The following is a 27,428-nucleotide window of genomic DNA, read 5'->3' on the forward strand; positions in this document are numbered from 1 at the left end:
TGTACACAAAATGTATCCCTGAGGAAAAGAATTTTTAAGGAACAACTGAAGGAAAAGGAATCTCTGCTGCTATGACTCTTGACTATATCCAGCTGTTCTTTTTCTAAGCTTATCAAATCTAACACTCTTAATATCAGAGCTGGTTCCTGGAGACACCCCTTCACCTGTTAACACCAGACTCCACATGGTGAATTCTTCCATGATGTGTGTTGGGCAGTCAAGGGTATGTCCCACTTACAAAGTGGTGATCCTCCTTCAGGCCACCTACTGCCCATCTGTCTTCTGAGTTGCCGGGTTCCACCAGTAACATTCAAGAGTGCCCTTGGCTTTAATGGGAGCATTTAGAGCACAGAGAGGAACAGTTGCTCCTTCCATGTATTCCTGCATATAGCAAGCTGTAGGTGTTCCCTCTATCTGGATCCATCTCACAACGAACTTCTGTGCTGCTGTTACTAAAATACGGGACAACTGTGACATCTTTAGATGGGAAAGTCTAATTTGTTTCATACTAGTCTAGATTTAAGTTTCTAATTAAACTCAGAGAGGTGACAACATTGTGGGTGTGTGAAGTTGTCTTCCTGCCAGCTAAGTGTTTCTCTTTTTTGCTTGTGTGGCAGAGAAAGTTGTGCTGTGCTTTGTGAACATGCACAACAGTTGGCTTTTTGTCAACAGCTGGCCGTTTGGGGTACATTCAACTGTTCTTCAGTCAGACGACAGAAATGTCTTAGGGTGGTTCTTCAATCACAACCAAAATAGTTTTTTTTTTTTTCTGTATGTCTAACTGATAGCAACAATAACAATCATCTTCTAAGCTTCTATTACACTGCAGAACATGAAGAAGACAAGGAGGGTAAGAATGCAGACCTGTTAAGGAGTTGCTTGTTGTGATCTAAGTACAAAGTGCTAGTGACCTGAACTAAGATGGGGACAGTGGGATTAGAGGGAAATTAAGGGATAAAAATGTAGAAGGAGCTGTGAATTTTATGACTTGGTGCTAGATTGGGGGATAATAAGCAAGAGGGAGAATCAGTGATGACCCACTCCCACCCTCAATGATTTTAAGTACCCCATTTACGTGCTCTATGCACTTTTCTTCTTATGATAGTCCTAACACCTGTTATTTCTTGTTAAATTTTATTCTTCACTGTTGGGTTGAACCTGAAGGAAGGCAGGGGCCACCTCTGTCTTGTATGCTGCAGCAGCTCCTTAGCAGCTGGTAGACTGAATACAAGCCATTCACCAAGGTGTAGACCACAGAGGAAGGGGTGGGTTGGAATTGTGTGAAGAAAATGATAGTTATGGACATATGTGAAACATTCAGATGGAGCTGTGTTGTAGCAAAACTGAGACAGCAGTCTGGACTCAGGAGAGAGTTCTGTGCTGGACATTTAGATTAAGGAACCATCAACATTTAGACAGTAATGGAAATTATAGAGGCTTTGCAATCTATGGAGAATACTTAGGGTGAGAGAAGACAGCCCAGAACTCTGGGAACACTGGGACTTAAGGATAGATAGAGAAAATCCCACTTTCTTTAAAGAAGTTAGATTTCTCTCTCTCTTTTTTTTCCCCCTTAAAACAAGAAAAATCATTTATTATCTCATAGTTTCTGGAGGTCAGAAATTTGGGAGTGGCTCAGTTGGACAGTTCTGGTTTTGGGTCTCTCATGAGGTTGCAGTCAGATAATGGCTGAGGCTGCATTGCCTGTAGGCTTGACTGGGGTGGAGGATCCCATTTCAAGGTGGCTCCCTCACATGGTTGGCAAATTGATAGTGGTTGTTGGCTGGAGGTCTTAGTTCCTCTCTACATGGACCTCTCCACAGAGCTGCTTGAGTGTCCTTGTGGCACGGTAGCTGGCTTCCCCCAGAGTGAGCATTTCAGAGAGAGTGCCAGGTGGAAGCTGTATCCTTTTTATGATAGTCTTGGAAGCCACATAGTATTCCTTCTGCCACATTCTATTCGTTAGAGGTAAGTCACCAGTGACCCACATTCAAGGGAAGTTAGACTTCTCCTTAAAGAAATTTAAGTCAACTGAGGAATTGAAAGCAACCTCTGGGGTTAGTACCAGAGATCTCATTGATTACCTTGCTAAGGGCAGATTCTATAGGGTTTTGGCAATGAAAATGCATTTGTAACAGGTAATCTGGCTTCTGCCACTGTCTATTTTGTAATAGGTATTTGCTTTTATGCCAATTTAGAATCCTTGTCTTTCTCTCTACACCACTGCTCAGGGTCTATGCTTTCAGTACAGAGCTTTCTTCAATTCTATTCCTAAGGAGGTATACTTTACTCCAGGAGACATCTTTTAAAACGCTGCCTCTATATTTCACCTGTGACTGGTTTTTTTCTCCTGTTGTGTACATTCCCTCTCTGTTCTTTCAGACTTGAACGAGGCACTCTAATGGTTTTCTATGAGTTTTTATGAGTTTCTAATAAGTTTGGTAGACAGAAGTGTCCAAGCTGACCCACAAAAGACTTATATAGCTCTTAGAAACTTCAGTGTGAAATACCACATGTACCCTTGACTTGAAAAACTCAGTGTTTTTCTATCTAAATTTTAATTCTTCCGTAGGTGAAGACCATTCAAATCCATCTCAGATTGTTTAGGCTAGAGGTAGAGGAATGGGCAAAAGTAATAATCCGCCAACATGCCAGTCACATCTGAACTAAAGTGAAACATATCTTCAGTAATTCTGAACTTTAAAACAGTCATCGTCTACACAGCCATGTTCAAAATAAACTCATCACCAAATGTTCTGTGTATGCAGCTGGAGAAACTGATGGAGGGAATAATGAAATCCATATCAAAGAGCTAACAAAGCATGGCAGGAGAGTTCAGGCAAAGATTTGCTGACAAAGATCTTTGAAGAGCGATAAGCTTTGCCTTGATACACAGCAGGTGTGCCCATTGGACGAGAATTAAGTCATCTTTTGATGCCAGCAAAGGGCCTTGTTTCTACACTGCTATCAGGGAGCATCGACTCCCCTTAGCTGCCTGGATTATTACTAAATTGAATCCTGGCTGCTATTGTGGCAGATAGAGCCTGAATATTTGTAGAACTTCAATTATTGCGGGCATACCATGGGGCTTGAGGAAGAAATTATTTGCCCCCTAATGTTACAAATTTAATTTTCTTTCTGAACACCTGCTAAAGGACTAACTAAATCATTTGCCAGGGTGAAATATATCACACTGAAAGTTGATAGTGGCTGTATTTATTCTCATTGGAACCATATTTCCCAAGAAGCCTGCCACAGTCTATAGAGCCAGGGATGAATTTCTCAAAGAAGGTTTTTACAACAGTTGGATCTTTCCAGGCTAAAGAGAATTGTTAAGTTTTTACAGGTTACACATAGTAGTCAGAATAGTGATTAAAATGTAGAAAGACTTCAGATTTTTTTTTAATGGTACATTTGTCTCACATTTTAAGTCTCTCAGCTGTAAAACCATCATGTGCAATCATTACACTTTTACTCAAAGAAGTCCTGATTGCATTCTCACCAACAGTCTCCACAAACAAGTCTAATAATTAATAGGTAGGAAGACCAAACTGTCCTCCTACTGTAAAAGGTAGGACAGAATTAGGGCAGACATAGTTTTGGGAGGAAACTTAGAAACTTTACCCTGCTTCTTTGAAGTTTCTACTTTGCATCTCCTTGATACTTTCCTAAAATAAAAAATGAGCTACTGAGGCTAAAATTAGAGAAATAAATTATTAATATGTACATTAATTAATATTTGCATTAATTTTGCAAATCTCTGAGCTGTAGAAAAGAGAAAAAAGCTAATTTCATACCTCTGGTATCCTCAACAGTATACATGAATTTGGGAAAAATGTTTTAAATATACCTTGGAACACCTCTGGTCTGTAAAAAAAATTTTTTAAATGAAGATAATGGATATAAATCTGATAGTACTGTCACTATAGTTTAGCATACTTATTTACTTTGGGATATATATGCCAATAAAGTCATGTTTTGGGAAGAAACGGAAATACATTTCTGAATTGAAAATGATCTTTAAAGTAATCATTTTGGGAATTACAGACATTTGGTGAATTCCTCTTTGGGAATGCCTTCAGAATCAGAGTCACACATGAAATTCAGGTTTTATTTTATAGCAATATATTTGGGACCCTAAAATGTATTACCAAGATGTCACATATGTTATTCGTAGAATTTGTCAGAATACTTTTTATTGATTTAAACCAATCTATCATACTCCCAAAGTACAATATCCAGTATGACCTAAATGTATAATACAGAAAATCATCCCCCCACCCCCAGTCCCTTGCCATTTCTTAAAAACAGATCTAAACTCTGAAGTACGAAGGCCAGGTAAGTCAAACCTAGCTCAAGGCAGATCTGGGTCATTGTCAATTTTTAAGTAGTCTAACGTATGTCAGTGGGACACAGGAGCAGGACTTCTGTATGGCAGACTGTCTCAAATTCCATCTGTAGAACTGTAACAACTCTGGAGGTCTACCTTCCATGATACCAGAGGAGCTGGAAGCAGTGAAAGTATTGGCAAGAACATAATTCCAACCCTTAGAGGGAAATGTAACGAAGCTCTTGATATGCTGCAGGTTTGGGTTCTCAATATTCACAAACTAAGAAGAGATACCATTATTGTTGCCTGTAGGTAGACAAGGCTGATGCAGATAGGGACACAGAGTGGATGAAAATGGGCCTTGAAATATTTTAAACTAACGTGCTTTAGAACCTAAAGATAACTTTGAAAGAGGTGTATGATGATACAATTTGAATGGAATTATTTGAATTGGAATCAGTCTTCAGACTTACAAGTTTGCTACTTCGAAGTACCTCATCATCCATCTGGGTGTATAACTTCCAGTATGTTGTTAAAATAATACTAAATAATACTACCCTCTTCTTAAGGTCATAATGCTTATGTTCTTCTGCTTCTGCTGTTTGGATTCTAAATTCTCTGCATATTCAAGTTTGAAATTTGCTCTAAAGAATAATAGGCATACTATGCCCCCCAGATCCAAATTGGATTTTTAGTATTTTTTATGCTATTGGAATAAACTATAAGAGCATCACCTGCATCTGCTCTTGCACAGTAAAATTTCTAATGTTTGAGATACCAAGGTTTTATGTATTATATTAAAAATATACTCTCCACCAATAATACTCCAAAAGGCCAGCTGAGATTAGCTCAACATTCCATAATTTCTCCCTTATGACCTTTATTTACTCCTATTAATTGTGTGCATATCTGTCTTCACAACTGATTTTAAGCTCCTTTAGGGGTATGGACCATATTTCACTGAAATTTATATCCTCCACATAATCTAGGGGAGTGTTTTCTATTTTATCATTTTTATTATTAAAATCTTTAGGGCATATAAGAATTCATGTGGATCTAAGGACAAAGTGCAAAAAAAGAGAAATGTGGGAAGGGTGGGTCCCACCTTATAGTACCACACGGCTGCTTTCCTAGGCAAACCGCATAAGCAACAGTTGTTTTCCTGAAAGAGCTATGCTACGTATAGCTGCTCCTGTGAGTTTACCACGGCGAGGGAGCTCTTAGGAGACGCTCTAAAATTATTGCAGTGAAGTAGTAAAAAGCTGCCTTATAAGGTCTTGTTTGCTATAACTGAGGATAAGACTGGTAGTAAACTGGGCAACAACCAAACTGAATTATTGTTAAACTGAGGACCAATAACCAGTAGGAGTTGATGAGCTGAGAATGTACATGTCAGAGGAACAGGACAGAGGAACTGCTGATCTACACACAACTGGACAAAATTAGGAACTACTGCAAGGCTAGTACCACCCCTCCACATTCATCAGGTTAGAATTTTTCACACCCTGAAGGTTGTGGCAAGATGGAGGTGGAAGCACAAATTCCACTCACATTAAAAAATTTTCACTACATATTAAAAAAAATTTTTTTTGGATACGCTGGGTCTTCGTTGCTGTGCGCGGGTTTTCTCTAGTTGCAGCGAGCAGGGGCTACTCTTTGTTGCGGTGCGCGGGCTTCTCATTGCGGTGGCTTCTCTTGTCACAGAGCACGGGCTCTAGTAGTTGCGGCATGCGGGCCCTAGAGTGCGCAGGCTCCAGTAATTGTGTTGCGTGGGCTCAGTAGTTGCGGCATGTGGGCTCTAGGGTGCGCGGGCTTCAGTAGTTGTGGCACGTGGGCTCAGTAGTTGTGGCACACGGGCTTAGTTGCTCCACGGCATGTGGGATCTTCCTGGATCAGGACTCGAACAGGGCAGGCGGATTCTTAACCACTGCGCCACCAAGGAAGTCCCTTCACTGCATCTTAAATGAAGATTGAGCTAAGATGGAGGTAGGAACATGAAGGATTTATGTTTTATGCATCTTCAAGCAGAAAGCTGAGATTATTTAAAATGTTCATGCAGAGCAAGAAATAGAAACACCAGAAAGGATCAAGTGGCACTGACTTTGGAATATGACCAGGTCTTCAGTTTCAGGGGGAGAAAGAAGAAGAGGGAGCTGCTTGAGGAAAATACTTGGAGTAAAGAAAGAAACAGAAACACTATTCTCTTTTAGAAATATGTGGTAGTTAAGTGCTTCAAGTTTTGTCTTTATAGTTAGCCATCTAACTCCTTAATGGAATTAGAGTACTTAGTTGGTTTCACTGTTTGTTTTACATTTTAATTTTATTTATTTTTAATTTTTCTTAATTTTAATCTCTTTTATTTTCAAAACCACTAAGCTTTATTTCTTTTAAAAAAATAGAAAATAGTTGGGCTTGTATTAGTTTTCTTAGTTCTGTTAAAAGAAGATTGAAAATGGATTATGAAGTTGCTCATTCATGAACAATCAAATATTGCGTTCTTTGCTGAAATGACAGCTTTTGGTTAATTAATTATGTTGTAGGCATTTACACTTCTTCCGTGGGCAGTGCGCCATAGCACAAGTTGCTCACATGAGCAGCTTTAAGAATATTTTACACTTAATACTCATGTATTATAAGGACTTCAGCTAGTTAAAAAGTGTGTTTCTTTTTATTAATTATCATCCCTTCCTTTTGCTTACTTCTCTGGAATCTTTGCTCATGTAAACATAAATGTCTACTTGTTCTCACCAAAGACATGGAATACATCGTTCTCTCAGAAAATTGCACTGTTTCCTAAGCTTTCAATTTCCAATGTATCCCTGAATTCTTCACTCTACCCTTGAAACATTCTCTCACTTTTAGTTTGTGTCAACAGCTCACCCTGCCTTATCAATCTCTCTTGTCTCTTCTGTTGCAGAAACTGCCCATGTTAGGAGTGGTGGATATAAGATTTGAGCTTTAATTTCCAATTCCATATGCTCTTTGACCGTGTCCTAAGGAAGCTGAGAGATTTCAGTATCCCATTTTTTAAGCAAGAATTTGTTGTAAATAAGTCTGGCAGATGGCCACAACACCTGGGACAATTAAGCCCCAGGAATGGATGAGTAGTTTTCTAAGGTGAATAGAATTTCCATCTGTTCAAATGGCACGTTAGGGGTTTAGACAAGCCAGTGCTGGCTGCTCGGGGTGTGTGCCTTACACAAGCCTACTTTTTGGTCCCCCAGATACTTCCTGGCTGTCCCGCTAAAAAGTGGAGAAAGTAGGAAAATAAATACTTGCTCTTTTTACTGCTGTCTGGCTGTTGTGAATGGATAACTTAGGCTTCTTTGGGTTTAAGAAATGAGATCAAACAGTTTTCATGAAATTCCACTCACATTTTGAATGCATGACTTATTTTGGTTTATTCTGTTGTAGAATATTCCAAAGCCAGAAGTAAATGCTAAAGAATAAATTATCCCATTTAAAAGATATGGATGTACCACGTAACAGATTGTGGCCACAAACATTCTGAGTCAGACCTTCCCCTCCAAATACCCCATCATCCCCTACACCCAGGCAACTCTCTAATTAATGTGTGATGGAATCATACCAAATCAGTGTTAGGAATATATTATTTAGAGCCTAGGTTATTATTTTGAAGGTCTGTTGCTTAGGGTAAGCCACAGAAAATCAGTGAATTAGGCAGGATTTTTGTTTGTTTTCTGTTTGAGGATGTACAATAAGTTGGCTAGTACAAGGAAGCTCTTACATCCTTGCAAACTTCAGTCACATTGCCATGTAAAGTCATTGCCAAGTTTTCAAAAATGAATCTGGACTGCTATTCCAATTCATGACTGTTCCGCCTCCGTGACAGTTGGCGCTCGCTTTTGCAGGGGACACAGCTGAAACTGCGTGGTGGAAGTGTCATTGCACTGCTAAGGTTTTGGATTTTGTTGCTCTGAAGAACTCGTATGTCAAAGAATAGCAGCTTCTCGGTCTTCTTCTCTCCCCATCAGCAGCTGGTGTCTACTTTTCTCCCTGTTTCCTCCAGACCATCCTCTCCCCAGCATCATTTCTGGACTGTAACTCTGCCTTTCTTTCTGCATTTGTTTTTCTTTTTGGTAAGCGTATTGACTTATATGGTTTGCTGATAATTCCTGAAGATGCATTTGCAGCCTTGAATCTCAGTGCCTTTCTGGCTTAAGTATCTGGGCAATCTTATGGCAGTACTTGGAGAACCCTCTAAAGGCTGAGACCTGACCTTTCAAACAGTTGAAGTATTGACCACACCAGATTTAAACTTGGCTGTGCCATTTGCTAACACTGTAGCTTCAGAGCATATATTTGACTTATGCTAATTATTTATTTATTTATATTTATTTCACATCTTTATTGGAGTATAAATGCTTTACAATGTTGTGCTAGTTTCTGCTGTACAACAAAGTGAATCAGCTATATATATACATATAGCCCCATATCTCCTCCCTCTTGCGTCTCCCTCCCACCCTCCCTATCCCACCCCTCTAGGTGGTCACAAAGCACCGAGCTGATCTCCCTGTGCTATGCAGCAGCCTCCCACTAGCTATCTGTTTTACATTTGGTAGTGTATATACATCAGTGCTACTCTCTCACTTCATCCCAGCTTCCCCGTCCCACCCTGTGCTCTCAAGTCTGTTCTCTATGTCTGTGTCTTTATTCTTGCCCTGCCACTAGGTTCATCAGTACCGCTTTTTAAAACTCCATGTATATGCGTTAGCATATGGTATTTGTTTTTCTCTTTCTGACTTACTTCACTCTGTATGACAGACTCTAGGTCCATCCACCTCACTACAAGTAACTCAATTTTGTTTCTTTTTATGGCTGAGTAATATTCCAATGTATGTGCCACATCTTCTTTATCCATTCATCTGTTGATGGACACTTAGGTTGCTTCCATGTCCTGGATATTGTAAATAGTGCTGCAATGAACATTGTAGTACATGACTCTTTTTGAATTATGGTTTTCTCAGGGTATATGCCTAGTAGTGGGATTTCTGGGTCATATGGTAATTCTATTTTTAGTTTTTTAAGGAACCTCCATACTGTTCTCCATAGTGGCTGTATCAATTTACATTCCCACCAACAGTGTAAGAGGGTTCCCTTTCCTCCACACCCTCTCCAGCATTTATTATTTGCAGATTTTTTGATGATGGCCATTCTGACCTGTGTGAGGTGATACCTCATTGTGGTTTTGATTTGCATTTCTCTAATGATTAGTGATGTTGAGCATTCTTTCATGCATTTGTTGGCCATCTGTATGTCTTCTTTGGAGAAATGTCTATTTAGGTCTTCCGCCCATTTTTGGATTGGGTTGTTTGTTTTTGTGATATTGAGCTGCATGAGCTGCTTGTATATTTTAGAGATTAATCCTTTGTCAGTTGCTTCATTTGCAAATATTTTCTCCCATTCTGAGGGTTGTCTTTTCATCTTGTTTATGGTTTCCTTTGTGGTACAAAAGCTTTTAAGTTTCATTAGGTCCCATTTGTTTATTTTTGTTTTTATTTCCATTTCTCTAGGAGGTGGGTCAAAAAGGATCTTGCTGTGATTTATGTCATAGAGTGTTCTGCCTATGTTTTCCTCTAAGAGTTTTATAGTGTCTGGCCTTACATTTAGGTCTTGAATCCATTTTGAGTTTATTTTTGTGTGTGGTATTATGGTGTGTTCTAATTTCATTCTTTTACATGTAACTGTCCATTTTTCCCAGCACCACTTATTGAAGAGGCTGTGTATTCTCCATTGTATACTCTTGCCTCCTTTGTCAAATATAAGGTGACCATATGTGCATGGGTTTATCTATGGGCTTTCTATCTTGTTCCATTGATCTATATTTCTGTTTTTGTGCCAGTACCATACTGTCTTGATTACTGTAGCTTTGTAATATAGTCTGAAGTCAGGCAGCCTGATTCCTCCAGCTCCATTTTTCTTTCTCAAGATTGCTTTGGCTATTCGGGGTCTTTTGTGTTTTCATACAAATTGTAAAATTTCTTGTTCTGATTCTGTGAAAAATGCCATTGGTAGTTTGATAGGGATAGCACTGAACCTGTAGATTGCTTTGGGTAGTATAGTCATTTTCTCAATATTGATTCTTCCATTTCAGGAGCTTGTTATATCTCTCCATCTGTTTATGTTATCTTTGATTTCCTTCATCAGTGCTTTATAGTTTTCTGAGTACAGGTCTTTTGCCTCCTTAGGTAGGTTTATTCCTAGGTATCTTATTCTTTTTGTTGTGATGGTAAATGGGATTGTTTCCTTAATTTCTCTTTCTGATCTTTCGTTTTTAGTGTATAGGAATGCAAGAGATTTCTGTGTATTAATTTTGTATCCTGCAGCCTTACTAAGTTCATTGATTAGTTCTAGCAGTTTTCTGGTGGCATCTTTAGGATTTTCTATGTATAGTATCATGTGCTCTGCAAACAGTGACAGTTTTACTTCTTCTTTTCCAATTTGTTTTCCTTTTATTTCTTTTTCTTCTCTGATTGCTGTCACTAGGACTTCCAATACTGTGTTGAATAATAGTGGTGAGAGTGGACATCCTTGTCTTGTTCCTGATCTTAGAAGAAATGCTTTCAGTTTTTCACGGTTGAGAATGATGTTTGCTGTGGGTTTGTCGTATATGGCTTCTATTATGTTGAGGTAGTTTCCCTCTATGCCCACTTACTGGAGAGTTTTTATATAAATGGGTGTTGAATTTTGTCAAAAGTCTTTTCTGCATCTATTGAGATGATCATATGGTTTTTATTTTTTAATTTGTTAATATGTTGTATCACATTGATTGAAGAATATATAGAAGAATCCTTGCATCCCTGGGATAAATCCCACTTGATCATAGTGTGTGATCCTTTTAAAGTGTTGTTGGATTCTGTTTGCCAGTATTTTGTTGAGGATTTTTGCTTCTATGTTCATCAGTGATATTGGCCTATAATTTTCTTTTTTTGTGATATCTTTGTCTGGTTTGGTATGAGGGTGATGGTTGCCTCATAGAACGTGTTTGGGAGTGTTCCTCCCTCTGCTATATTTGGAAGAGTTTGAGAAGGATAGGTTTTAACTCTTCTCTAAATGTTTGATAGAATTCACCTGTGAAGCCATCTGGTCCTGGACTTTTGTTTGTTGGAAGATTTTTAATTACAGTTTCAATTTCCTTACATGTGATTGATCTGTTAATATTTTCTAATTCTTCCTGGTTCAGTCTTGGAAAGTTGTACTTTTCCAAGAATTTGTCCATTCCTTTCAGGTTGTCCATTTTATTGGCATATAATTGCTTGTAGTAGACTCTTATGATCTTTTGTATTTCTGCAGTGTCAGTTGTATTCTCTCCTTTTTCATTTCTAATTGTATTGATTTGACTCCTCTCCCTTTTTTCTTAATGAGTCTGGCTAATGGTTTATCAGTTTTGTTTATCTTCTCAAAGAACAAGCTTTTAGTTTTATTGATCTTTGCTATTGTTTTCTTTGTTTCTATTTCATTTATTTCTGCTCTGATCTTTGTGATTTCTTTCCTTCTACTAATTTTGGCTCTTCTTTGTTCTTCTTTTTCCAGTTGCTTTCGGTGTAAGATTCGATTGTTTATTTGAGATTTTTCTTGTTTCTTGAGGTGAGCTTGAATTGCTATGAACTTCCCTCTTAGAACTGCTTTTGCTGTGTCCCATAGGTTTTGGATCATTGTGTTTTTGTTGCCATTTTTTTCTAGATATTGTTTTTATTTTCTCTTTGATTTCTTCAGTGATCTCTTAGTTATTTAGCAACGTACTGTTTAGCCTCCATGTATTTGTGTTTTTTCCTGTTTTTTTTCCTGTAATTGATTTCTAATCTCATAGCATTGTAGTCGAAAAAGATACTTGATTCAAATTTTCTTAAATTTTCCAAGGCTTGATTTGTGACCCAAAATGTGATCTATTCTGGAGAACATTCCATGTGCACTTGAGAAGAAAATGTATTCTTCTGCTTTCAGGTGGAATGTCCTAAAATATCCATTAAGTCTATCTGGTCTGTTGTGTCATTTAAAGCTTATGTTTCCTTATTTATTTTCCGTCTGGATGATCTGTCTACTGGTGTAAGTGGGGAGTTAAAGTCCCCCACTATTATTGTGTTACTGTCGATTTCTCCTTTTATGACTGTTAGCATTTGCCTTATGTATTGAGGTGCTCCTACATTGGGTGCATAAATATTTACAATTGTTATATCCTCTTCTTGGATCGATCCCTTGATCATTATGTAGTGTCCCTTTTTGTCTCTTGTAATAGTCTTTATTTTAAAGTCAATTTTATCTGATATGAGTATTGCTACTCCAGCTTTCTTGTGATTTCCATTTGCATGGAATATCTTTTTCCATCTCCTCACTTTCAGTCTGTATGTGTCCCTCCGTCTGAAGTGGGTTTCTTGTAGACAGCATATATAACGGTCTTGTTTCTGTATCCATTCAGCCAGTCTGTGTCTTTGGTTGGAGCATTTAATCCGTTTACAATAAACATCGATATGTATGTTCCTATTACCATTTTGTTAATTGATTTGGGTTTGTTTTTGTGGATCTTTATCTTGTCCTGTGTTTCCCACTTAGAGAAGTTCCTTTAGCGTTTGTTGTAAAGCTAGTTTGATGGTGCTGAATTCTTGTAGCTTTTGCTTGTCTGTAAAGCTTTTGATTTCTCCATCGAATCTGAATGAGATCCTTGCTGAGTTGAGTAATCTTGGTTGTAGGATTTTCCCTTTCATCACTTTAAATATGTCCTGCCACTCCCTTCCGGCTTGCAGAGTTTCTGCTGAACGATCAGCTGTTAACCTTATGGGGATTCCCTTGTATGTTATTTGTTGCTTTTCCCTTGCTGCTTTTAATATTTTTTCTTTGTATTTAATTTTTGATAGTTTGATTAATATGTGTCTTGGTGTGTTTCTCTTTGGGTTTATCCTGTGTGGGACTTTCTGCACTTCCTGGACTTGACTGACTGTTTCCTTTTGCATGTTAGGGAACTTTTCGACTATAATCTCTTCAAATATTTTCTCAGACCCTTTCTTTTTCTCTTCTTCTCCTGGGACCCCTATAATCCGAATGTTGGTGTGTTTAATGTTGTCCTAGAGGTCTCTGAGACTGTCCTCAATTCCTTTCATTCTTTTACTCCCTGGCAGTTATTTCCACCATTTTATCTTCCAGCTCACTTTTCCATTCTTCTGCCTCAGTTATTCTACTATTGATTCCTTCTAGAGTATTTTTAATTTCAGTTATTGTGTTGTTCATCACTGTTTGTTTGCTCTTTAGTTCTTCTAGATCCTTGTTAAATGTTTCTTGTATTTTTTCCATTCTGTTTCCAAGATTTTAGATCATCTTTACTATCATTACTCTGAATTCTTTTTCAGGTAGGTTGCCTATTTTGTCTTCATTTATTTGGTCTTGTAGGGTTTTACCTTGCTCCTTTGTCTGTAACGTATTTTTTTGTCATTTCCTTTTTTTTTTTTTTGATGAGTGGGGCTGAATTCCTGTCTTACTGGTTGTTTTACCTGAGGCATCCAGCGCTGGAGTTTGCAAGCAGTTGGATAGAGCCGGGTCTTGGTGCTGAGATGAGGACTTCTGGGAGGCCTCACTTTGATTAATATTCCCTGGGGTCTGAGGTTCTCTGTTAGTCCAGCGGTTTGGACTTGGAGCTCCCACCACAGGAGCTCAGGCCCAACCTCTGGCCTGGGAACCAAGATCCCACAAGCTGTGTGGTGCGGAAAAAAGAAAAAAAAGTAAAAAAGGAGCAATACAGTAACAAAGAATAAAATCAAAATAAAATCAGAAAGATAAAAAATATATTAGGAAAAATAAAAATTTATTTGAAACAACTGCAACAAGGAAAATAAAACCACAACAGAAGAAAGAAAAAAAATAAAATAAATAAAAAGCCTTGGCTATGGGGGGCGGAGTTTAGGTGGGGGTGGAACTTAGACAGGAGTGGGGTTTAGGGTGGGGCAGGACCTAGGCGGGTGGGGGGTGAATTTTGGGCGTGGGTTGGGACCTAGTCTCAGGACCCAAGCTGATGGAAAAGGCATTGGGGGCAGGGCCTAGGTGGGAAGACGTTCAAGCATGGGGCGGGGCCTCTGCTTAGGACCTGCGCAGAAGGGGAGAGGCAGCACTTCCAAAGGAGGGCCTCTGGAGTGTGGAGTTCCAGAGTTTGGAAGTAAGTCCCTGGGTGAGGGTGTGTGGGTGGGGTTTAGGCCCAGTGCAGTTGGAGGGGTCTCAGAGGGGGTCTCCGAGTGTAAGTTAAGAGCCCTGGGTGAGAGTGTAGGGGTGGGGCTTGGGCTCTGCATGGCAAGAGGGAGGCTCCTAGGGCAGAGGATTGGGCCTGGGAACCCAACAGGCTCCCCAGTGCCTAAGTGGACAGAGAAAGCACCGGCTGCATTCCGTTCCTCCGCGCCCCATACCCCGCCCTGCTACAGTCTCCCACAGGGTCTCCCCTGTCCTGCTGGACCCCTAACCATGGGTGGGTCCTGCTGGGTGTAGGAACTCCTCTGCTCCCCCAGCCCCCCCTCAGGGGAGGCTCGTCCCAGAGATCCAGCCTTTACTTTCGCTCCCCCTTCCCTCCCTCCCACTCCCTCAGGACCCGCACGGCTGGAGGGGGCCTCGGTAGGCAGAGGATCAGTCCCGGGATCTCAGCAGGTTCCCAGGGGTCCAAGTGGGCAGGGGAAACCTGGCCATGCTCCCTTTTGATCCTCTGCCCTCCCAATGTTCCCCCAATATCCCCCTTCAGGTGTGGGATCCCTTCCTCTCCTGCAGCCACCCCTCAGGGGAGCCAGTCCCATCCCACTTCCACTTCTCCTCCCCCTTCACTCCCCCCCCATGCCCTACGTCCTACCTGGTTGCTGGGGTTTCCTCCCATCCACTTAGGTGTCTGTGGTCCCCCGCCAGTGCCTGGTAGGTGCCCTAGTTGTGCGGAGACACAAATTCCGTTTCTTCCTAGTCTGCCATCTTGACTCCACCTTCCCGCTATGCTATTTATAAAATGGAAATAATCATTCTTTAGAAACCTCACAGGGTTATGAGGCTTAAATGAAGTTGAATCTTTATGTTTGATATAGTAAATGATGAACAATTGTATTCTTCTCACTGCCAATCTCCTAATTGTTGTAAACTTCCAACTCTGGAATTATCTTTAATTTTTCACGCTTTTATCTTCTAAATCAAATCCATCACCATGTTCTATTAATTAGGGTCCCCCTCTTTCTCTGTGTCCATGGCTACATTTTTTATTGGTTCAGACCATCACTGTAAACCAGGAGTAGTGCTGTATTTTATATCCAAATTTCTTTACCTTTTTTTAGCCCATTTAATATAATTAAATTTTCTTTCAATTTAGCAAACATCATTTTGAACCTACTATGTGCCATAAAGATTACTAGGCCATATTGTAAGTGGCCTTGGAAGACACTATTAGTTAGAGCTTGGGCTCTGGAGCTGGATTGCTTGGGTTCAAATGCCAGCTCAACTATTTATTAGCTATGTAACTTTGGGCAAGTTAATTAATATTTCTTCATTTCAGCTTCCTTGTCTCTAACAAGGATATAGATAATAATTGTATCTCATGTCATAATGATTATCATAAGAAATAAAGGAAATGGTATATATAAACATGCCTAACATGCAGAAAGCACTCAATTATTAATTTTTCTTATTAATTATCTTTGAATTTTTTTTCAGCATCGGCCTCCCATTTTGATACCTACAATGACCACCTCTTCAATATAAATTAAATTGGAGCCTCTGTATTTGAGTTTTCCATTAACTTCCTTTTAATCAGTTCTCACTAAATTCTTTGACACCTGCATAAACACAGGCATCTAGCCTGATGGCATTTAGTCCATCATCCCTAGACTTCCGGTCACCGACAGGGTTTCTCCACAGCATAGATTCTCTGTCTTAGTTAAGCCATTGTACTTATTCATGTTTCTTTATTTTTATCTGATGTAGTTCTAGATTCAGTGCATTTACCCAAGTCATTCCTGTTTTTCATTTGTTTATTTTTTTGCTAATTTCAAGCATTCTGCTTTGAACTCGCTTTTCAAGAATCTTTCCCTTACTAAGTGCTCCTAAACTAAGCACTCTTATATTCCCTCTGCCTTTAGAATAATTATGTTCTGCTTGTGCTATGTTGAATCCCTTACTCCATAAGCCTAAGTTTTTCTGCTCCAGTCATATTAGTCTCCTGCTATTCCTGAAACATGCCAAGCGTTCATCTATCTTAGGGTTGTTGCATCTGCTTTTCCCTTTAACTGAAAATAATGTTTTTCTCTAGACATATGCATGGTTTATGGTCATACTTCATTCAGGTCTCTGCTCAAATATCACTACCACAGAGAGTCACCCCATCATCCTTACATGCTGTCATTTTTCTTTGTAGTATTTGCTATAGGTAGATCTGATATTTATCTATTGTCTTTTTTCCTCACTAGGGGGCAGGGCCATTGTCTTGTTTTGTTCCCTGTTCTATCCCCAACTCCCGGCACAGTGCCCTTTATATAGGAGATTCTCAATTAATATATATTGGATGGATGAATGAATAAATTGTAACTTGACATCCCCCACCAAAAATCATTCTAAATACTTAAAATATTTATGGACAATATATTTGATTTTATAACATACCACTGTATATTGTGATATTGATGAAAACATGCTGGTTTTAGGACAAAACTGACTCAAAATTTCAATTTCTCAATTATTATCTGAGTGAATCCCAGTAAATATTTCTCTGAGCCTCAACACCGTTATGTATAAAATATAGTAATACTCACTGTGACGATTAACTTTATGTCAGCTTGCCTGGGGTATAGTGTCTAGTTATTTGGTCAAACACTCGTCCAGATGCTGCTGGGAAGGCATATTTTAGACGTGAATAACATTTAAATAAATGGACTTTGAGTAAAACAGATTACCTTCCATAATGTGGGTGGACCTCAAACAATCAGTTGAAGGCTTAAGAGGAATAACTGAGGTTTTCAAAAGGAGAAACACTTCTGCCTCAAGACTGCAGCATAGAAACCCTGCCTGGATTTCTAGCCTGATAGCCTGCTCTAAGGCTTTTGGACTTATCACCCCCACATAATGCTGTTTGCCAATTCCTTGAAATCTCATATATTCTTATTCTCTCTCCCTCCCTCCCTCCTTCCCTCCCCCCACCCCTCATTCATATATATCCTCTCTCCGTATGTGTGCTTATATACATACATACATATCATATCATATTGGTTCTTTTTCTTGGGAGAACCCTGACTAATAAACCTACCTTGCCTGATTGAAGTTGGGATTGAATGAGGCAGATTGTTTAAAACTCTCAGTAAATAGTACTGATTATTATTACATAGTCACTACAGTAAATTCTTTTGCCAGGTTATTGTGCCTGCCACATAGTAGGTGCTCAATAAGGATGTGATGAAAGAATGAATAAATATTTTCCAGAACAAATATTATTCCAGAAGACTGCAAAAGTTCTTACGTTTTGGTCACCATTAATCATTTCTGAATAGTCTTTTTGGCTGAATGTACAGCACATTGCATTCCCTGTAAAGGTCTAAGGAAGCCTATTCATATGCAACATCATTCACTGAAAATAAGTCAGTATTTCTTTTATGATGGCAAAAGTACTGTTTGTGAATGAAAGGAGGTCGAGTGCCAAATCACTCCATGAATCTTCTAGCAATTTTTAGATAAATCTCATTTTCTACATCTGAAAACACTTTCTAAGAGTGTTTTGAACACTACTTAGCTAATTGGGGCAATGCTCTTTGAAAAAATATACGTATTATACTAATGTTAAGTATTTTAATTCAGATGGAAATGGGAAGTGGCAAGGTATCTTTTAAACGTTTGAGCATCTGGAAATTAAGTACACATATTTGAAGAATATACAAATTCAGATGGGGTTCTAGTAAGAACGTATTTTGTTTCAAAGAACTGAGAAGATTGAAATAGTCACTGTTGAAGTTGAACAGATTTCATGGATTGTAAAAGTATTTTGCAGTATATGGACTTGGAGGCTTATCAGGTGCCATCATATTTGGGGTTTCCCTCAAGGTATCAACTAGAAGACTCGGAGATAGACCCATGTGGCAGGGATGGCAGAACAAATACCAGGACCGTGTTAAGAGTCTTTAGTGCCAACCAAACACATTCACCAAAGGCTAGGCTCTTAAGAGAGACAGTTAGGGAGAAGATGAGAAGAGGAGGGAATGATTGAAAGATCCAAAATGAGACGCTGGAAACCAAATTGCTGCCCTCAGTTTTGCCCAGTTTCCCAGCCAGAGTCTTCCAAAAGAAAACGGTATTTTTAAACTCCATTGACATTCTTACCGTGGTGGAAATATCCTGAAATTCAGCAGAAATTTGAATTTCTACATTGTTAAGCCTTAATGTATGACAAGTTTCTAATCCTACTGCCTCTGTCTTTCCAATGCCCCCGGATTTGATAGTTGGTCATAAATGTCCTAATGAGAATGTTTTTGTTAATAAGGATAGGAAAATATCCTAAAAATATGAAAATATCTTTACCACTTTTAAATATGCTTGCATTATAAACCTACTCACTGGAATAACCAGCTCCTCAAACATCATTAACTACTTATTTAAAAATTCATTTTTAACACTTTTATATTATATCAAGTTTTATTGCAACAGATGCTGAAATAAGCCTACCAGCTTCATGGGGATTTTAGTGACAAGATAGGGGAAATATCTAGACTTCAATTCTTTTCTCAGTACTTGAATTCAGGCCAACTACAGGATATCAGCTTCTACATGTGTTCAAGCTCTCAGATTTTTTTGTTTTAAATGAAAGTTACATAGATTGCAACATCAATGCATTGGAGATATTTGAGGGAAAGAAAGAGGACAATAAAAGAATAAAAGCGAGTTCGTGGACTTCCCCCTAGAATCCTAGATTCCCTAAATGACATAAAATGTCATGTGGCTATGTGTGGCTAGATAGTGACATTTTGGACATAAATTGAATCCCCTGTTTGAAAGAAGAAGAGAGATTTGTCCTAGAACAATAAAGCTTGCGAAAATGAAGTACTGTAAGCTGAACTGTATTTAAAACTCACTATATATATGTATAACTGAAAAACTTTGCTATACACTTGAAACCAATACAACATTGTAAATTAACTATACTTCAATAAAGAAGCATAAAAAATAAAAGAGATGAAAGAGAAAAAAATTCACACTACACATTTGTGCCATAAGGATTCAGGAGTTGTCCCCCATGTTGTCTTGTCAGTGCTCATTTGACTTGTAGTGGGCACATGGCAGGGAGGCATCAGAGCATACCCGAGAGCACACACCACCTGGGAAGCAAGTGGAGATGGCAGTAGCAGGGGAATTATTAGGGTGGCCTTGAAGGGGAAGGGCGTTACAGGGGGTTGAGACTGTTCTCCATAGCCAATCACTGAGATTTACTGTGGTATGAGGAAGAGGTCAGGGACCAGCAGAGTGACTTAGGAAGAACCATCCAGGGATCTATTCTAACCCAAATGATCTGTAATTTGAGGGATCCAGTCTCTGAATGCTCCCCCAAATATATCATCATTTTTCACTAAGCAACATGGAATTTGCTACAAATGACTGTTCTGTTGATATGCAGAGGTCTGAAGTGCCTTCAATCTGATAACACTGTTTGATAGGCTTTGAGACACCACTCAGCATGTGTATTTTTTAACAGAAATTAAAATAGTTGCCTCAAAAGCTTTCAACAGAGGGGAAGAACTTCCCTGCACCCCTATCTCTTTAGTTTATATCTCTAAGTTCCATTGTTCTGTGCATAGCTGTCTCTTGGGCCTTTTCAGAAAGCCTTGTCACCAAAGTTAAAAATATCTGCCAAACTGCATTCTAAGAAGAACAATGCACATCTTTACTGATTTTCTGCTTGTTTGTTTTCAGTTTTGCTAAATTGCAGATACATCATTCTCTGCACAGCTGGACACTGTGCACTTTCAAATATTTTTCCCTTCTCAGAAATTAAAAAAAAAAAAAAAAAATATATATATATATATATATATATATATTTGCCAAATTATCTTTCACCAAAACATACCCCCCAAAAATCATTTTATTAATTCTTTTTATGCTTCATGGTGACAGATCTAACTTCAGAAACCTGTCACTAAATGGCTAAATAACCTGGTATTACTTCAGACAGGCAGCCAACATGTTGGCCACAGGTTTTGTCCAAATCTGCTCAGTGAAACCCCACACCCACAGTGGTCATTATGCAATAGAGCTACAGATATTGTCAGAGAATCTAGAGACCATAAAAATCTGTATGTTGTATGCATAAATTTGCATATGGAATTAAAGAGGTCTTAACTTCAAGTGGGAAATTGTGCCTTCGTGAACTTAATGCTTTGATCTCAGTGGTCATATCTGGACATCTGAAATTTACAACTGGTTGTGCCATGATACTTGGGAAGAGTTGGGTAGGAGTGAGAACATTCTTAACAATTAGCAGGGGACTAAGCCTCAGATAATACACATAAGCACAAATGGACAGAAAAGGTCTCTGCTGTTCTGTTTGTCTCCTTTTCCACAGGTACAGGAGGCTAACTATGTAATTTTCTATTTTAATTGATCTGGTAGCCACAGTTCAACACTGGCTAGTGGTAGAGAAAGAATTGGACAGCTCTTTCTGACTTAGTATTTTCGTACTTTTCTTCTATCATATTGTCTTAATATGATAAACCATAACTACAATAAAGGAAAGAATTTGGAGACAATCCACATTAATTTTACAAGTACTTAGATCTCTCCCTCTCGAACCCCACAGGAGCTGCCTGAGTGATTGTTCATGGATACTGAAAATAGCCAACAATTTGTTATTCATACAACTTAGCTTCTGAGAAAAATACATTAGGAAAAGGCTTGCTCTGGATTTTCCAGCATGCAAACTCCATCAAATCAGTTCAACATGCAAAAACAATTTAATAAAGCACTTACAGACTTACTTCCCCTGGGCCCAAGGTCATATGTAGAACTGAGGAATTGAAGGTTTTTCAACAGTGTTATTGATTTTCAGTCATTTTTAACTTAGCCAGACCAAGTAATATTGACATGTACTAAATACAACTCTTAATCATTAGGATGATTAAAAAGAACATACCTTTTCTAAACAGTGTTTTACATTACTTTTAATTTTACAATCATAACATTTTCATTTATTAATTTAACACATACTTATTGAAAATAAACTGTGCTCCAGGTTTTGTGAAAAGGTTTGAGAATATAAAGATAAATAGCAAAATCCCATCCCCAAGTTGTTAAAAAAATCTTAGTGCTTAAAAAGAATTGCAGAGAGCTTTTAATCCATTCTGTCACAATATCCTTCACAGTTGCTGTCACATATTTCATGGAAAGGCTGGTGGCGAAAACCCCGAGGGGGAGAATCAGAAGTCCTGAGTTTGAATCCTGGCTTTGTCCTCTGCTTGCTGAGTAACCTTGGGTAAGTCAGTGAAGACTGAAACTCTTTTTTTTTTAAAGTATTTGTTTTTATTTATTTATTTATGGCTGTGTTGGGTCTTCGTTTCTGTGCGAGGGCTTTCTCTAGTTGTGGCAAGCGGGGGCCACTCTACATCGCGGTGCGCGGGCCTCTCACTATCGCAGCCTCTCTTGTTGCGGAGCACAGGCTCCAGACGCGCAGGCTCAGTAACTGTGGTTCACGGGCCCAGCTGCTCCGCGACACGTGGGATCTTCCCAGACCAGGGCTCGAACCCGTGTCCCCTGCATTGGCAGGCAGATTCTCAACGACTGCGCCACCAGGGAAGCCCCTGAAACTCTTAAATTTATTTCCCCAATTTATAAAATAGCGACTCGGGATGTAATCATACCTATCACTTAGGGTTACTGTAAGAATGAAATGGATTGATACCATGTCAAATGCCTAACAGAGTGGCTTGCATGAAGTCAGCATTATAAATAGTAGCTATTTTCAAGGAGTTAACAGCCAAATTAGACAGCTCACTCTGTTTTTCAACAGTTCTCATTGTCACAAGGTTCTGAAATTTGCCTTCCTGCGAATTCCGACCCCTGGAACTCATTATGCTCACTGGAGCAGATAAGTTTAATTCTTTCTTCCACATGAACACCCTTAAGACACCAGAACACAGTTTCCACCCTTCTTGAATTTTTCCCTGTTGAGCATCTGCAGTGAACTTTTATTGTTGCTTAACTGTTTTTTCTCAAGTATAATGAATATATTAAAACCTTCAAAACCATTTACGCTGGAGTGAGAATCAGTATAGGATGGAACGTTTCATACTGAATTTAAATCTGTTTAGTAATTGAAATCAGAAAATAACCTCTCCTCCAAGTTTTACTTAGAAGATAAACCTCCATAAACTTTCACCAAGGCAGTAGTTTCCTAGTCTATTTCCAGCCTGCTTACTGAGTCATGTTCTAAACACAAATCTATTTCTCTATTGGTTGCCATAAATAAAACTTCCCAGCTTACTTAGTACAGTGGTTCCAAACTTTTTGATCTACTAACCCCTTTACACCCTTAAAAGTAATTGATGATCTCCAAAAGCTTTTGCTTCTGTAGGTCAAATCTATATGTACTTACTGTATTAGAAACTAAAACTGAGACAATTATTAATTCATTTAAAATGCAAAAGATTTATTATATATTAACACAAATAACATATATTTATGAAAAATAATATCTTTTCCCAAACAAAAAAGATATAGTGAGCAGAGTGGCCTTGCTTAATATTTTTGTAAAATGTTTAATGTTTAGCTTAATAAAAGTCAACTAACTGCTTCTGCATTCAACCTGTTGTGATGTGTTGTTTTGGTTGAAGTATGTGACAAAAATCATACCTCACAGAGGTATGCAGTTGGAAAATGAAGGAATATTTTAATAGTCTTTTTCAGATAATTGTGAATATCCTTCTTTGGTATTACACCAAATCTCAACAAATGGTAGTTTCTTACAGGGTAGTTGAAATGTGTGATCTCAAATGATGCCCATGACATTTTTTTTACTCTGTTAAATTAAAATCTATTTATCTAACTTGTGCTTTAAAAGGAACTTTTACCCATGTGTGATCTTGTAATACCATGGTTTGATTATATGAAAAAATTGGTTCACTAAGTTATACAGATATTCCAAAGGTTCAGGCATTTCACTATATAATATCAAGAAATCATATTCACTGATACCATCCCAAATCTCATTTTTTTTAAGAAAAATGTTGTATACTGGGATGCTGTTAAGTTCATGGTGGCAGATACAAGTTTTCCAAAATTCTAATTTTCTTTAAAATTTGAATTTTGTCATTGGCAACAAATATTACTAGTTATTTTCCTTACAATGGCAAGTTCACTTTGTTCATTTTCAAGAAAATGCCTGCCAAACAAAACTCATTTCAACATTTTGGAACACCCTGAAAGAGTCTTGGGGACCCCAGAGGTCCATAGACCATCCTTTGAGAACTGCTGTCTCAGCTTTTAATAAGATCTCCTACAAATTGCAGCCTACCTTCCTGCCCTACCATACATCTAATCCTCTCTGGTCTAATCTAATCTATCTTTCCTCTCATCTGCTCTGCTCATTTTTTGGCCAAGATTCATGAACTCTTTCCTGATTTTTTTTCCATGTATTATTAAAATATTATTAAGATAATCACTCCCTCCTTGAGTTGTTACTATATATATCATGTACTTTCTCTTAGTGTTGACCTTGCATAGTTTCATTTGTTTATATACCTATCTCTTCCTTTTAGACGGTTAGTTGCTCAGACACTGGGACTCAGTCTTGTTAATATCTATATCAGAAAATAAATACTAGATCTACCAATTATTAGCTTGAACAAGTTTTTTAACCACTCTGTGTCTGATTTCTCACCTGTAAAATGGAGTACCATTACTTACTCCAGAGAGGACTGAAAGAGAAAATGCATATATCAGCTCAAAATACTATTAAGTATGATCATTATTACTACATGTTTTTGAGGGATTACCCCATTGATGAGGTATTTCCTGTTTTAATATCAAAAGGATTAATTATATTTGAGTCTATAACATTGTCTGAGTTTACAAGGGTTTCTTGTCTTGTATTTTTTATTTAGGGCCTAAGTTCTAGACAGTGATTTATTTGGGTAATTTTTGATCTATCGTGAGTTCTTTTTGGTTAGCAAACATTTTCAGGTTAGATACCTCTGTCACTGTGTTTATTCTGTGAAGTACCATATTTTAAGCACATGTATGTGGTTCAGGCTCTTACTGATGCAGTCATTCTAGACCCTGTCCTCTACCTGACCAAGAAATCTCTCACATTACTCCTCAACTCTCATCTCTACTGCTACCATTTCAGGGTTGACTTTTCCAAATAGTCTCCAGTCTCTCTCACCTACAGTTTAACCTCCATTCAGATTCTGGAGAGTGCAAATTCTTCATAAAATGCTAATATGACTAAAAACCTATCTTAGCTACCTGTCACACACAAGATGAAGTCCAAACTCTTTGGGGTGGGTATTAAGGCTCTTTATATTCTCACCTCTTTATTTCTTGCTAAACTGACTTCTTATTCATTCTCTTAGCCCTACCCAACCCCTCATGCACCTGCTGTGTTGAGCAACTTGCAGTTCCTAGAATATGATATATCTATATTTATTGGCTCCAATTTTTTTTTCTATTTCTAGGCTATCTTTCTGAATATTACCACTAAGTCTTCCAGACTCAGCTCTTTTCTGCTCTGATGTCATTCTGCTGTGACTTTCTCCTCTCCTGTGTTTTTAGGCTCTGTATCCTATGTTATAGCCCACACAGTACTTTGCTACCTCTATTTGTGTTTATATCTGTCTTCCTTCATACACTAAGACATATTCACAGAACCTGCCAGTCATATGCTCTTCCAAGAGAAACTATTCCCCCTCAGTCCCTGCTATATAAAAATCTATGACTTGGACCACTAATTCTGTTCTCCTGGCAATGTCTTCAGACCAACTGACAGGAAGGCAGCTAATCCAAAGGATGCCCTGTGATCTATGACTTAGGACCAATGGCATACCAAGTGTGAACATTTGAGATAGGCTGAACAGGTCCTCTTGCCAAATTGAGTTGGAAAGAACTGAGTCATAACATGAAGTTGAAAGAATTCCTAGGAGTACTTTTATGAGTCTCCTCCGTATCTACTCATCTGCTTCCATCTGTGTACATACACCCTGCCTCCCTACCTTTACCACAGGTGTACTAATTGACCATTCTTACTTAAGGCCAACCTCTCCACTGGAGCACTCAATCCTAGCCTCTCTCATTTATTGGAGAACAGCAGTCCAGCAGTTCTCTCCTTTTCTCCTACCTTATCTTTTTCCCCTTCTGATAAATCATTCTCATCAACATAAAAATATGCTGTAATTTCTTCACTCTAAATATATATAAATATTTTTTTCCTGAATCTACATCTCCCTTTAGCTACTGTCCTATTTCTCATCTCTCTTCTGTGGAAAAATTTTCTGGAATAAAATAATCTCTAATAGATAAAATCATAGAGTTCTCTACTTTCCTGAACCCGCTCTAATCAAGCTTTTACTCCACCACTGCAGAAGTTAAATTTTGGTCATCTTCTTCCTTGACAATTCAGAGGTATTATACTGGTAGTCAAGTCTTCTACCTTCAAATACTTTCTTCACGTGTCCTTCAGGAGATCACACTCACCTGAGTGGCCCTCTACCTCACTCACCCTCCTTTGGAGCTTCTGTTTTCTCCTTGTCTTCACGCATCAAGGTAATTATTTTTTCTGTCTGTACTGGCTCTGTTAGTATACTCATTGAGTCAGGTGATTCTATAATACACCTATACACTGATGATTCACATATTTTAATCTCCAGTTCACGCTACTGCCCTCAACTCCAGACTCCAAATGCCTCCTAGATATACCCAACTGCATGTCACCCAGCCTCTGCATTTCTCTCTCCCAACAATAATTTTATTAACGCAGTAGCCAGAGTAATCCTTTTATAAAGTTAGTCAAAGGCTATTACCCTTCCTTTGTAGCCCTCTCATGCAAAATAAAAGTCAGAGTCCTGCTGTGACCTCAAGGTCCCTACAGGATCTGTTCTGCTTCTTTCCTGTTATCTCGCAGACTTCATCTTCTACTATCTTTCTCCTCGGGCTCAGGACTCCCATCAAGCGTGCTCCTGACTCAGGGGTTTTATGCTTGTTCTTACCTCTCCCTGGAATTCTCTTCCCTTAAATATTTCCTAGGGTTAATCAATTCCCTTCAGAACTCTGCTCAAAGTAAAGGTTCCTTTATTAGTGAGGATATCTATGACTCCCTGCTTGATATGGAACTACCCCTTTAACCACTGTGGTCCATCCTTCTTTGCTTTTTGCTATAGCACTTTATCAGATATACACTTTTATTTATTTGCTTAAACTTTATTTATTTGTTTACCTTTTTATTATTATAGGCTCCTAGAATATAAGCTTCATGAGGGCAGGGGTTTTGTCTAACTTTTTGCCTGCTGTATCTCTGACTGATACAGTCTTAATGTTCCTCTCAGCTTGACTAAACTTCAGACAAGTTTATTCCTGACTATAGGCTGCTGACCTCCCTTTTCTTAGAGCTTTTACTTTAGAAAACTTGCAACTGTAAATTTTTTCTCTGCCCCTTTGAGATGTAAATTTTCTCTCAGGCTATTGCCAGTTTAACAACCAAGGGATGACTTTCTCAAGGACCTGGGAACCATGCCTTTGAAATGTAATCATCAAGAAATACAGAACTACTATTCCAGTTTCTGTGGGAGGCCAGGAACCTAACTTCTTTCAACAAGCACCAAGTAGCAAACACAGATGGCCTAATGGCGTAGACCAACTTCCCCCTTAACTTTATGTAGTACTTTTCCACTACCTCACCCCAGTGCTTAAAAACTCTCCTGCCTTTTGTTAATGGAGTTGAACTCAGTTCTGTACTGAAATCCTCCCCCCTATTGCAATAACTCAAATAATACTTGTCATTTTTTAATGTTCCCAGTGAAATTTCTGTTTTACATCCCTGTACTTTCTTTTTAACATTTCACGTACTGTGCCTGCACATATTATGCTTTTAGGAAATGTTTGTTGTATGAGTAAA

At 38.5% G+C, this 27,428-nt stretch overlaps 1 protein-coding gene across 2 annotated transcripts in view; it reads left to right on the top strand.

The window, feature by feature from the left end:
• Positions 1-27,428, top strand: part of SYT1 (synaptotagmin 1) — a 1,196,932-nt gene that overhangs the window by 331,512 nt on the left and 837,992 nt on the right. For both annotated transcript variants that reach the window (XM_059934706.1, XM_059934708.1), the window contains one exon: positions 21,688-21,797. The gene's annotated coding sequence lies outside the window, so the exon portion shown is untranslated. The remainder of the gene's footprint in view (positions 1-21,687; positions 21,798-27,428) is intronic.

This window comes from Balaenoptera ricei, chromosome 10 (genome assembly GCF_028023285.1).
Source record: "Balaenoptera ricei isolate mBalRic1 chromosome 10, mBalRic1.hap2, whole genome shotgun sequence".
Classification (NCBI taxonomy): Eukaryota; Metazoa; Chordata; class Mammalia; order Artiodactyla; family Balaenopteridae; genus Balaenoptera; species Balaenoptera ricei.